Below are 12,919 nucleotides of genomic sequence, written 5' to 3'. Positions count from 1 at the left end.
CTCCGTCTGCCTTTGTTCACCAATTTCCCAACTGTTCATCACTTCTCTTAACCTGAGATTCAGCCAGGAAGCTTGCACCTCTCTATGCACTAACTTGACTCCAGAATCATAAAATTAGAACCTCAGGTGGCCCTCAGGACTGTTAGAAGACTGTGGTGGCACAGTGGCTCAGTGGTTAGCACTGCTGCCTCACAGCACCAGGGTCCTGGAATCAAGTCCCTCCTCAGGTGACTGTGTGGAGTTTGCACATTCTCCCCGTGTCTGTGTGGGTTTTCTCCCACAATCCAAAGATGTGTGGGTTAGGTGAATTGGCAATGCTAAATTGCCCATTGTGTTAGTCAGTGGTAAATGAAGGGAAGGGAAATGGGTCTGAGTGGGTTACTCTTCAGAGGGTTGGTTTGGGCTGGAGGGCCTGTTTCCATACTGTTACAGGAAAATGGCTGTAATTCTGAAAGAAAAATAGTATTTTTAAGAAGTTCTTTCTACCATGCTTTGAATTACATAAATAAATGCAAAGCAATAAAACACATTAAAATATAATCAACGTAAATTAAAATACTTTATATCACACAGTTTACTTTCATGTTGAGCATGTAATCAAAATTTCCCAAGGTACCTGTTAAAACAGCGCACAGCAAAACATGGAGGACTGGACCGATAGAAAGTAATAAATGCAATTGTTTTGAAGATGTAGTGTATTATAAAGAAGACTGCTTTTTCAAGCACTAGGACCGCAGAGGAACCATTTGAAGGCTTGTTAGGGGACTGATTTAAAATGCAAACTCCCACATAGCCAGTAAGACAAAAATATTCAAATTCAACTGGAGTCTCTGAGTAGCGAGCTGCGAGAAATTTTAGCAGTCCGGTTCTGCCTTCGTGTATCAGATGTAATTCCAGAGGCAGAATTCTGAGCTGGATGCCTGTATTAAAAAAGATATTCGTTTAAAGCAGTAAAGACATAGAGAAGACAACTGATTTGTGAAATGGAAATTGATTTGCACTTAAACTGTATCACACACAGACTGAAGTTTAACAATAAACTGTGATCCTGTTTTCTCCAAGATTGAGGTAAGGATTGTTAATTTATTGCATTGTTGAAAGCAATGCTTGAGTTTTAAACAATATATTGAAAATCATATGAATATAATATATGCATGCAATCATTTCGGAACACGTTTGGTGATTGCTTTACTGAGAATAATATTTGATTCAGATTTTTTTTATATTCTTGTCCACGCTCTTCATTCCCAGAGACTCGTGGAAAAGAGAAAACAGGTTTTAAATTTTATTTCACTGATTGCAAAACCCTGGTGATCATCAAGGCGCACAGCGCAGGACAGTGGTTAAAAATGGTAAAAGACAAGTTAAATTGACAAGTAGTAGTTTAATAATGCCACGTTTCCTCTACGAGGAAGGGGGGGACAAAGTCAACAATTAAGGATTAAGAAAGAATAAATTTGAAAAAGAAAATTGATGCTAACTTCAGATGATATCACCAATAGGTCAGATGTGGAACCGCGATTTTGATTTCACATCTGAATAACTGGGTGACAATCTGTGGTCAGGCTAGGATTTGATTTTTCAGTTTAACAAGTTTGATTAGCATTTCTAGAGTAAGTAGTAAAATAATTTTACCAAATTGAATTCCAGACAATGTGAATGAATAGGAAGGAGTTTCATCCATTGTTATTTTCATTCAATGGGAGTGAATGAGAAGTAAATTGCTCTTTTGGTATTTAATGACTGGGTCAGGGCTCGTATCCTTGCAATACAAAATAGAGATCACTCTCCATTTAAGAGTGCATAATTTGCAGTGCTTATTCCCTTCCCCCACCTGTCGTTTTTTTTCTTTATGAATCTGGCAATTGTTCCTCTGAAGAGAGTCAGTCTTATCAAAGTTCAGGAGTGGTTCCTACCAGGTGCATTAGTTAAAGAGTAAACGATATCCAACAAAAACCTTGTAGGGAACGCAAGATAAAACACGAATGAATCACAAATATTCAGGACATCTAACTTGCTTCAGCATGAAAGTCACAAATTATCTTATTTCTTCAGTTATTGTTTGCCAATAAGCTGTTCTCCTCGTTATAATTCATGTAGGCAGAAAACTTGAAATGGAAATTCTTGCCAGAAATACACACTAATGTGTCAGCACTTGAAAGAACAGACAGGTTTATAATTTTGCTAGAGTCCTTTTATCAAAACTTCACAGCAAACCCAGATGGAGTCCTTGTCTTTCCTTTCACACAGACTGATTTAGCCTGATATGCATTTCCTTAGTTTTCAGTTTTTATTTAAAGTATCTGCTTGAACAAAAATGTGAAGCCAAATTATTAAAATACTTTGTACCACAGGGATCATGGTCTGATCAGTTTGCCAAGCAATTGTGCTTCTAATATTCTTCATGAATGTTACAAAGACCATTGACATTTTCATAATTTCGAAAAGTGTTTGGCTGACATTTTTGTGTTGGTTATTTGGAAATACTGGGCTGGATTTTTAATCTTGGTTTGGAATCATCATTGGGTCCCAAAATAACACTGCTTTGGAAGTAGACCTCCGCCCGATTTTTTTTTAAGTGGAAAAACCAATTAGTGACTCGAGGAAGGGTTTGCCACTCCAGGATTGTGGGAGAGTGGGCAGGAGGCTGTCCAGCAACAACAGTGAGACATTCAGCTGATGCAGGTGAGTGAGAGATAAGTTGCCCTCTCAACTCCAACAAGAACTTAAAGTATAAATTTTAAATATAAATATTGCCACAAATCTAGTCATTTGGAAATCCTGGCTACAGTGAGCTGGTTTCATGCCTAACATCAGGAAGCTGCCTGCTCTCCGGCTGTGTTTCAGCCACTGGGGAAACCACCTGCAGATTCAAGTTTAGATATTTTGAATGAATTGGTTTAGAAATTTTATTACACGTTTCTGGAACAGCTGGTACTTGAACTCCAGCCTCCTGACTCAGAGGAAGGGACAATAGCTTTGTGCCATCAGCCCCTCCAGACTTAAAATTTTAATAAACTACTTAATTACTTTTGGCCTCACCAGTGCTTGCAGGCAAACAGATGTTTTGTCCTTAACCAAACCTTTCAGAAATGGCTCAGGAGTGCCTGGCGGTACGCCAGCTGATTGTGGGAAGTTCTCAGCCACTTGTCTCTGATCCGACCTCCTGTCAAGATCCGAAAATCCAACCCTACATTCTCCTGTTTAAAATTATTAAGGCAAACTGACAGCTGACCACTGTGATTCTTCCTCTTCCCAATGAAATGTTTGTCTAACTCCCTTTGTATACAGTGTTTCTTTAAATTTAAAGGAATGTTGTCACTTCATTGTGTAGTTTAACAGGAAGGAGTTTCTGTGTTGGAATGTTTCCAACTTCTGGAACAGTCAATAACAGAATGTTCAGAAACCTTAAGGAGTGAGGGCAGCCAGGTTGGAAAGAACTGGATCTATACCACATGTTTGTGCTGCAATTGCATGCTCAGTTTTCATTTCCTGTCTATTTTCTTGAAAGGGGTGAAGTTTTGAATTTTATCCCCTTTCTTTTACCCCTTGCGGAAAATGTAACTTTTGGTACAATTCTGCAAATGCCATTTGCCATTTTTTAGTTAAATATTTTTAATAGTTCAAATTTCAGTTTTCATCTGGATGGTAAATGATGGCAGGTTATTTGGACCTGACAGGTGGTTAAACTTATTTCTATTTGCACACGTGCATGTTCCAGTAGGAGTCACTTGACAGTGATTTTGGAATGAGAACATAGACTGACCGTCTTCTGTTTAGCCCAAAGGTATTGAACACAGCTCAGAGCTTCCTAGTGCTCAAGATGAACGGATTCACCCCAGTCCTGGGATAAGAAAATGCTGGAAATATTCAGCAGGGTCTGTCAGCATTTGGGGACAGAAACAGAGTTACTGGACTGCATTATATAGGGTATTAGATTTCACTTCCCCCTCTTCCCTGCCACACACTATCCCAAACTCCCCAGCTAAAATGTCGTGGTGGAATACTGCTGCAAGGAAAGCTGAAGTCAGGACGTCATCTGGCTGCATCTGGAAATTCCAACTCTGAAGGTCATTGGCCACCTAGAGGCCAGCAGCTTTCCAGCACCAGGTGCAATAGCCACTGTCAGGAGTAATAGCCACTGTCGGTATTGAACTCAGTGCTTGAAGAAGCATCCTGTCTTGGATTCAGCCTAGCAAATGAGTCAGGAGTCTCCTCAGCTGTAAAGATGGCAAGCTACAGCGAAGGGCTAAGTGGATTTGAGAGATCATGGGACAAGGGAAATGTGAAGATTAACACCTTGGAGGCAATCCCATTGTTAAGCCTAGGTGTTCAGTAAGGAAGGGATCTCCCAACCTGCCACTGGAGTTGGAAGGGAACCTGTTGGGTGGGCTGCTTGGCACGGGCATCTCTTGCAACTGATTTTAATCCCGCTACTGGTGGGATGAGGGCTTCTGGCACTCATTGATTGCAGTTAGATTTTTGTATGCTTGCACTCCCCCATCCAACACAAGCCAACTCCTCTGCCCACTAACCTGCTGGCAAGAGATTGTCTGTTTCAGGTCATAGTGATCCTTCATCAGAATGTATCACGACACAGTGGCCCTTTCTGGTCACTCCGTTGTGCAGTTTTAATTTCAGACCGTGAGTTCTAACAAAGTGTTACGATCTGAAAAGTTAACTCTGTTTTTCTCTCCATAGATGCTCTTTTACCGGCTGAATATTGTTAGAATTTTCTGTTTTCATTTCAGATTTTCAGCATCTGTAACACTGATTTTGAGCTAGGATAAGATTTCCGCGCCCCCCCTCCAAAACTCTGTATCATGCTTTGCAGTACATTGATTCAACCAGACGTCAACTGTTAGTTTTTAATTTATAGTTTTCAGAAAGTATCATTTCCTCTGCTTTTATCCCTTGTCCCTAGTTTCCTTGCACCACAGACTAACTGCAGCTGAGATTGCAGGTGCATGACCTATTCCAGAGCTCGGATGTTGCTGTTCTGACCAGCTGCTTTGAGGTGAACAACTGTGTAGCCACAAGACAACTCTTTCCACTTTCTTTCCTTCCACATTGTGTGATTCTATGTGATCTGTTGTGCACTCTATCCTGGACCAAGTGAAATTGAGAATGAATCCTACAGCCTTCTCATTGGTAACCAGTTACTTTGAAGGTCAACATAAGGTGCACAGATGCACCATAGCCATTACTTTAAATTGCAGGTCATTGGAGAAATGCAAAAGAATTCAAAGGGCTCCCAATAATAAGAAAAGGAGAAAGTGAAGACAATCAGTCAGGTTTGCTAGTACTAATTTTATCTCATCTCAAATTCAAAACCTCTTTGAAAACTTTGTGAGCCCCAGTTCCTGATCAAGGATCTGAGTTTTCTTGAAAACTTGCCCCAATAAAATGATGCCTCATTCCAGCCACTGATATTTTCAGCAATCCTTCACTGGGCAATAAGGGCAGTAATCCTTTCCAAAATGAAGCCAGTGATCTAAAGCATACATTGTGCCCACTGCTGTCCTGAAATACCCAATGAGGACTTGTAGTTATTTTACTAGACTAGTAATTTATAATCTTGGACCAAATATTGACACCTTTAATCTTTCATAAGCATGAAGCAATTGCCTTTGTCAGAATAGGAATGTAGAGGAAAGAAATTTTCTTTTAATTCCCTTGGACAGAGTTCAAATACAAATACAGAATAGTCTAGCTATCTCCTACAATTGATTTTTACATCAAATACCTGTCTAAATCTCAAATTCCTGATTTCATTTCAAATAATCAGCACCTCTGTATAATGGACAATTTAGTTTTCATCACTCTGATGTATTCAGCTGTCTCAGGATTTCATTGTGCTTATGGGAACTGAACCAGAACGATAATTCAAAACGTTTGTCACTTGAACATGCTGGGTAAACTCTGGTTTATATTAGTGTTTCTATTTTGATTGAAATGAAAAAAGTGATTTTTTGGGGGTTAGTCTGTGATGTGATTCCGTGTCTGTGAGTTAGATCATCTCCAACAGAAGAATGATGAGAGTACTGCAGTTGGCCTTAATGCTACAGAAATGTAAAGGAGTGAGGGACATCAGATGTACAATTTTCTAGTAAGCCTTACTGGAAAATACAATTGGATGCTGCCAGTTGAAGAAACAAACAAGCTTGACTTTTATGCTTCCCATGGCTTAAAAAAAAGTCACAGTCGGTTATGCATGATCAGGTTGTGACTAAAATCTACACCAGTGATCTACCTCAGCTCAAGAGTAGAGGGAGAAAAGAGATGGTTTTTATTTTAGAAGCATAGGTGCAGTGTTTCTATTGTGGGAGAAAGAGAGGGTGAAGATAACACTGACATAAGACAAATGCGGTAATTGCACTATGGTTCTATCATATAAAGTGATTCTGTATATTAACAGTCATGCTTTCACACACTCGTGTGTCCATTAGTCATTAAGTCCAATGCAAGTGGAACTTTTTTCTGGAAAATACTTAATCATTTTGGAAACTCATGGGTTTCAAAGGTTTCAACATTCAGACCACAGACATGCCATAGAATATGCCAGCCTGTTAATGCATTCCAGACACATCAGCATAGGAGTGGAGCCTTGTTTCAGGATTTCTGTTGTGCAAAATATACAGCAACAGTAAGCTTCTACAGATGATAACATACAATAATACCTACAATTTCTGACATTAAGCAGCTAAATAAATGCAGATGTAAACTTATGCATGTTGCTTGTTGTTACATTAATACATAAGAAACTGTTAAGGGGATTACTCAACCCTGAAGGCGTGTGAGAGAATTAATAGTAAAAGGTAATTTCCAATATTCAGTAAACTAATAATAAAGGAACTATATTAAGTGAGGATTAGTTTAGAAACATAGTGTGGAGCTTAGAAGGAGTCTTTTACAAATGTGTGTCTGGGTATTAAATGCATTATGATAATCAATTCATGCACTTTGGAAGGAGTTGAGGAGCTCTATCAAAGACTAGAGAGAAGGAATGTGAATTCAGAATGGATGGAAGAGGAGGTCACACTGAAAGAGCCGCAATGACTTCAATTTAAGAAAGGTTGGTCATTTAAAGATGAATTCCAGTAGTTGCCAATGGAGTATCACAGAGGGAATACTTATTAAAATCTCCTTGTTAAACCAATACAATTCTGGTACTCCGCTCCGCTATCTTGGAGAGGAGGTATATCCCTCCAGCATCAAAATGGGGAGGAGAACATGCGTCAGAGTATTACTAGCAGTCCTCTTTGGTGAAAGTAAGTTTGCTGATTTTTTTTTGTTTTTTAAAAATCAGATGTAGTTTAGAGAAAAAGGAATCCACAAATCATTAACAACAAAAACTAGTCCCAGCAAAGTGAAGTAGTTCTTTTAGCAGAGATTAATTGCAATAGAATTCTACATCACACCAAAGATTGATCTCATGTTACACGGACAAATCATCTAAAACATTCCCACTACCAGAATTTGATTGAAGACCTATTTGAACTTCCTACCAAGTTTCACCTGGTGCAGTGTTTATCCAGAACTAAAGCAGGGCCTGAAATGTTGCCCCCCCACCTCCTTCCTCAGCCTCCACTCCCCTGCCCAACTCCACTCAGGAGGCGAGTTTTGAGAAGATTTGTAGCTCAGGTTGATGTTCTGGATGTAAGTTTGCTCACTGAGCTGGAAAGTTCATTTCCAAATGTTTCGTCACCATACTAGGTAACATCTTCAGTGGGCCTCCAGGTGAAGCACTGCTGATAATTCCTGCTTTCTATTTCTATGTTTGGGTTTCTTTGGGTTGGTGATGTCATTTCCTGTGGTGACATAGTTTCCTGTGGTGATGTCATGTCCTGATCTTTTTCTCAGACGTAGTAGATAGGGTCTAACTCCATGTGTTAGTTGATATAGTTCCGGTTAGAATGCCATGTTTCCAGGAATTCTTGTGCGTATCTCTGTTTGGCTTGTCCTAGGATGGATGTGTTGTCCCAGTCGAAGTGGTGTCCTTCCTTATCTGTATGTAAGGATACTAGTGAGAGAGGGTCATGTTGTTTTATGGTTAGTTGATGTTCATGTATCTTGGTGGCTAGTTTTCTGTTTGTCCAATGTAGTGTTTGTTAGAGTTCTTGCACGGTGTTTTGTAAATGACATTAGTTTTGCTTGTTGTTAATATAAGTTCTTCCAAGTTCATGAGGTGCTGTTTTAGTGTGTTGGTGGGTTTGTAGGCTATCATGATGCCAAGGGGTCTGAGTAGTCTGGCAGTCATTTCCGAGATGTCTTTGTAGGGGAGAGTGGCTAGGGTTTCTGGTCTTGTTTTGCCTGCTTGTTTGGGTTTGTTACTGAGAAATTGGCGGACTGTGTTCATTGGGTACCCATTCTTTTTGAGTACACAATATAGGTGATTTTCTTCTGCTTTGGAAAGTTCCTCTGTGCTGCAGTGTGTGTTGGCTCATTGAAAAAATGTTCCCAATGAAGCAATCATCCCAACATCCACAAACTAATGTGCATCAGAACATTATTTCAACGGACCAACACTCACTGCAGCACAGAGGAACTACACAGAGCAGAGGAAAATTTAGCACGGCCAATTCACCAAACTTGCACAGTGGGAGGAAACCAGAGCAAACCCACACAGACACAGGGAGGATGTACAAACTCCACACAGACAGTCGCCTGAGGCTGGAATTGAACCCAGGTCTCTGACACTGTGAGGCAGCAGTGCTAATCACTGAGCCACTGTGACTTCCAAGAAGTTCATGTGCTTATAGCCCTGAGTCACTGTGGTTCACCAGTTGGATGAAGGATGACATTGCACTCTCTAATCATAATATCCATCATGAGCATATTGCATTAGGTCCAAATGCCACCTATACTATTCTCATGGTTAGCTCCATTTGCTATCTCCAACAATGGGGCAATTCAGGAGAAGTGCTTTTCTTACCACACAGTCAGCCAAGAGGTTTGGCTGGTAGCTCGCTAAGGCAGAATTAATCTTTTTACCAGATGAGGGAGTGGGGTTCTAAATATCATCCTGAACCAAATAATGCCCCACTGAGGGGCAGCTGGAGTTATCATAGGTGGGATCTCAGTTGATTTTAATTGGGTGCAGGATGGAATATGACAGCCTGAAAAATCAAGCCTGGCATCTAATTGGTAATTAGTTCTCAGCAACACTATGGCTATGAGCTATTCTGAGACGTCCATGGGTGACATGACTCTGTGATCTGCAATGCTGCACTGACTCGCAGGCATTCTACAATCTCATTGGCATTGGTTGACACTAAGCTGGTCTAAACTCTCAATCGTCAGAACAGTAGTTGGTGGCAACATAATAATCCATTCCCATGAGAGTGAAGCACTCTACTGCAAGCTGCATCATTGTCTGCCAGTGATGTTACGTGTTATAAGCTGTTTTAGTTTTCTTGATATACATTACCAGCTGTGCAATGGCTGAAATAGTCTTTTATCTCACTGTTCATGTCTGAGAATACGCACTTCTCTTGCCTCCCTCAGACTTGACTCCATTCTTTGTGTGCTTGAATGCATATGCTTCATCTCATTTTTCATCTCCCTGGGGATGACTCTTCCCTTTGTACAAGATGCCATCTTGGGTTATCATGTCATATGTGTGCTCAATTCTCTCTTGTAGCAACAGGTACATCTGTTTGGGCCATTTTTTCATTACTATTTGTTGCAGCATTTGGAAAGTAGCATCTTGTTGTTTGGTTTGCTTGATTTGAACACTATGCTTGTCTTTCACATTCAATGTCCATTATTGCAATAAATAAAAGCAAAATATCGTGAATGCTGGAAATCAGCAACAAACAGAAAATACTGGAAAACCCCACGTCTGGCAGCATCTGTGGACAGAGAAACTTTTTAAAAAGCTTATCTAAGGCATCGGGGCCTCCATTTGTTGAGAGGAGCGAGGGAGGAGAGGACGACTGCTGGGAAGGTGAGTAAAAAACTAAATTTTTTGAACAGAGCAGTGAGGAGAGAGGGTGGAGAGAAATGACAGCTGCAGGGAAGACTTTTTTTTTAAGTGGGTGAGATCTAAACCCAAGACCCTACACCATAGGGCCTCCCTCCCACCCACCTCCTCTAACCTTCGTAAGAGTCTGTAAACTCGGTAAGTTTTCAGGTTTTCTCTTTGTTTTCCCTTTTCTTCTCTTCCTTTTGTTTAGTGCTGTGCAGATTTCACACTAGTGGGGTATGGCTGATAGGACAGTTGCATGTTCCTTTTGCAGAATGTGGCAGGTGAGAGACACTACACATGTCTCTGCCGACCACATCTGCGGGAAGTGCACCCAACTCCAAAGCCTCGAAAACCGAGTTAGGGAACTGGGGCTGGAGCTGGATGAACTGCGGATCATCCGGGAGGCTGAGGGAGAAATTGAGAGGATGTACAGGGAGGTGGTTACTCATCAGACACAGGATAAGGACAGTTGGGTTGCAGTCAGGGGGAGAAAAGGGAACCGATGGTCAGAGCAGGGATCCCCTGTGGCCGTTCCCCTCAGCAATAAGTATACCATTTTGGATACTGCTGGTGGGGACGGCCTACCAGGGGAAGCCATAGTTGTCAGGTCTCTAGCACTGTAACTCAGAAGGGAAGTGGGGAAAATAAAAAAGTGCTCGTGGTAGGGGACTCAATAGTTAGACGAATTGACAGGAGATTTTGTGGTCAGGAACGGGACTTCCGGAAGGTATGTTGCCTCCCCAGTACCAGGATCCGGGATGTCGCCGATCAGTTTTACAGGATTCTGAAGGGGTAGGGTGAGCAGCCAGAAATCGTGGTACCTATTGGCACCAATGACATAGCCTAGGAATGGGATTGAGGATCTGAAAAGTGACTACAGAGAGCTAGGTTGGAAGCTGAAGAGCAGGATGAGTAGAGAAGTCATCTCAGGTTTGTTACTGGTGCCACGAGATAGTGAGATGAAGAACAGTCAGCGAATGCAGCTTAACACGTGGCTGTGAGGCTGGTGCAGGAGGGAGGGCTTCAGATACGTAGATCATTGGGATACCTTCTGGGGAAGGTGGGACCTGTGCATGAAGGACGGGTTGCACCTGAACTGGAGGGGCACAAATGTCCTGGATGGGAGATTTGCTCGTATGGTTTGGGTTTGTTTAAACTAATTTGGCAAGGGGGTGGGAATCAGAGCCACACGTCTGAGAGGGAGGTAGTTGTAGATGGGGCAGTGACAGGATGTAGTGAATCTATCGGGAAGGTTTTTCACATGATTAAACAAAGGGATCGGTTAAAGTGTGTCTGCTTTAATGCAGGGAGTGTTAGAAATAACAGTGATGAATTTAGAGCATGGATCAGTATTTGGGGCTATGATGTTGTGGCCATAACGGAGATGTGAGTTTCACAGGGGCAGGAATGGTAGCTAGATGTTCTGGGGTATAAAACGTTTAAAAAGAACAGGGAGGGTGGAAAAAGAGGAGGGGGTGTAGTACTATTGCTAATCAGAGAGTGCATCACAGCTACAGAAATGAAGGTTGTCGAGGAAGGTTTGTCTACTGAGTCAGTATGGGTGGAAGCTAGGAACAACAAGAGAGCTGCCACTTCATTGGGGGTTTTCTGCAGACCCCCTGATAGCAGTAGGGAGATTGAAGAAATGATATGCCGGCAGGCTTTTGGAAAAATATAGATGTAGCAGGGTTGTTATGGGTGACTTCAACTTTCCGAATATTAACTGGAACCTCCTTAGTGCAGATGGTTTGGATGGAGCTGTTTTTGTCAGGTGTGTTCAGGAGGGTTTCCTTACTCTGTATGTACATAGGCCAATGGGGGAGAGGCCATTTTGGATTTGGTGCTCAGCAATGAGCCAGGACAGGTGGCAGATCTCGCAATGGGAGAACACTTTGGTGACACTGACCACAACTGCCTCATATTCTCACATTTACTGTAGCCTTGGAGGAGCAGTTACCATGGGAAGGTATTTAATTGGAAAAAAGGAAACTATGACACTATCAGACAGGAGTTGGGAAATACAGACTGGGAGCAATTGTTCCACAGGAAGGACATAGCAGACATGTGGAGGCTGTTTAAGGAGCAGTTGTTGCAAGTGATGCACGAATTTGTCCCTCTGAGACAGGTAAGAAGGAGTAAGATTAAGGAGGCTTGGATGACGAGAACAGAGGAGCTTCTTGTCAAAAGGAAGAAGGCAGCTTATGTAAGGGAAAGGAAACAAGGATCTTGCACAGCTTTAGAAGATTACAAGCTTACTAGAAAGGAGCTCATAAATGGAGTGAGGAGAGCCAGGAGGGGGTACAAGAAAGGCTTGGCAGGAAAAATTAGGGAGAACCCAAAGGCATTTTGCTCATATGTGAGGAATAAGAGAATGATCAGGGAGAAGGTAGGGCCGATCAGGGATAGCATCGGGAACTTGTGTATGGCATCTAAGCAGCTGGGGGAAGCCATGAAGGAGTTTCTTTCTTCAGTTTTCACTAAGGAAAGGGACCTTGTTGTGAATGAGAACTTTGAGGAGCTCGGATACAGGCTTGGACAAATCAAGACTGACAAAGTTGATGTGCTGGAACTTTTGGCAAACATTAAGATTGATAAGTCCCCGGGGCCAGACCAGATTCATCCTAGGCTGCTCCGGGAAATGAGAAAAAAAGTTGCTAAGCCACTGGTGAAGATCTTTACTTACTCACTCTCCATGGGAGTTGTTCCGGAGGATTGGAAGGAGGCAAATGTTGTTCCCGAAGGTAATAGGGAAATCCCTGGCAATTACAGACCAGTCAGTCTTACGTCTGTGGTCAGCAAGGTTTTGGAAAGAATTCTGAGGAATAGGATTTATGACTATTTGGACAAGCATAGCGTGATTGAAGGCAGTCAGCATGGCTTTGTGAGGGGCAGGTCTTGCACAACTAATCTTATTGATTTCTTTGAGAAGGTGACAAGACAGATCGACGA

The 12,919-nt window shown here is 41.8% G+C and overlaps 1 protein-coding gene across 1 annotated transcript in view; it reads left to right on the top strand.

Moving 5' to 3' along the window:
- Positions 1 to 808: 808 nt before the first annotated feature.
- LOC140495922 (serine protease 23-like) overlaps positions 809 to 12,919 on the top strand; it is a 36,212-nt gene continuing 24,101 nt past the window's right edge. The window contains exon 1 of the mRNA XM_072595221.1: positions 809 to 1,068. The gene's annotated coding sequence lies outside the window, so the exon portion shown is untranslated. The remainder of the gene's footprint in view (positions 1,069 to 12,919) is intronic.

This window comes from Chiloscyllium punctatum, chromosome 25, assembly GCF_047496795.1.
Source record: "Chiloscyllium punctatum isolate Juve2018m chromosome 25, sChiPun1.3, whole genome shotgun sequence".
In the NCBI taxonomy this organism is placed as follows: Eukaryota; Metazoa; Chordata; class Chondrichthyes; order Orectolobiformes; family Hemiscylliidae; genus Chiloscyllium; species Chiloscyllium punctatum.
The sequence above is the reverse complement of the archived record's forward strand: the minus strand, read 5'-3'. Positions and strand labels throughout refer to the sequence as shown.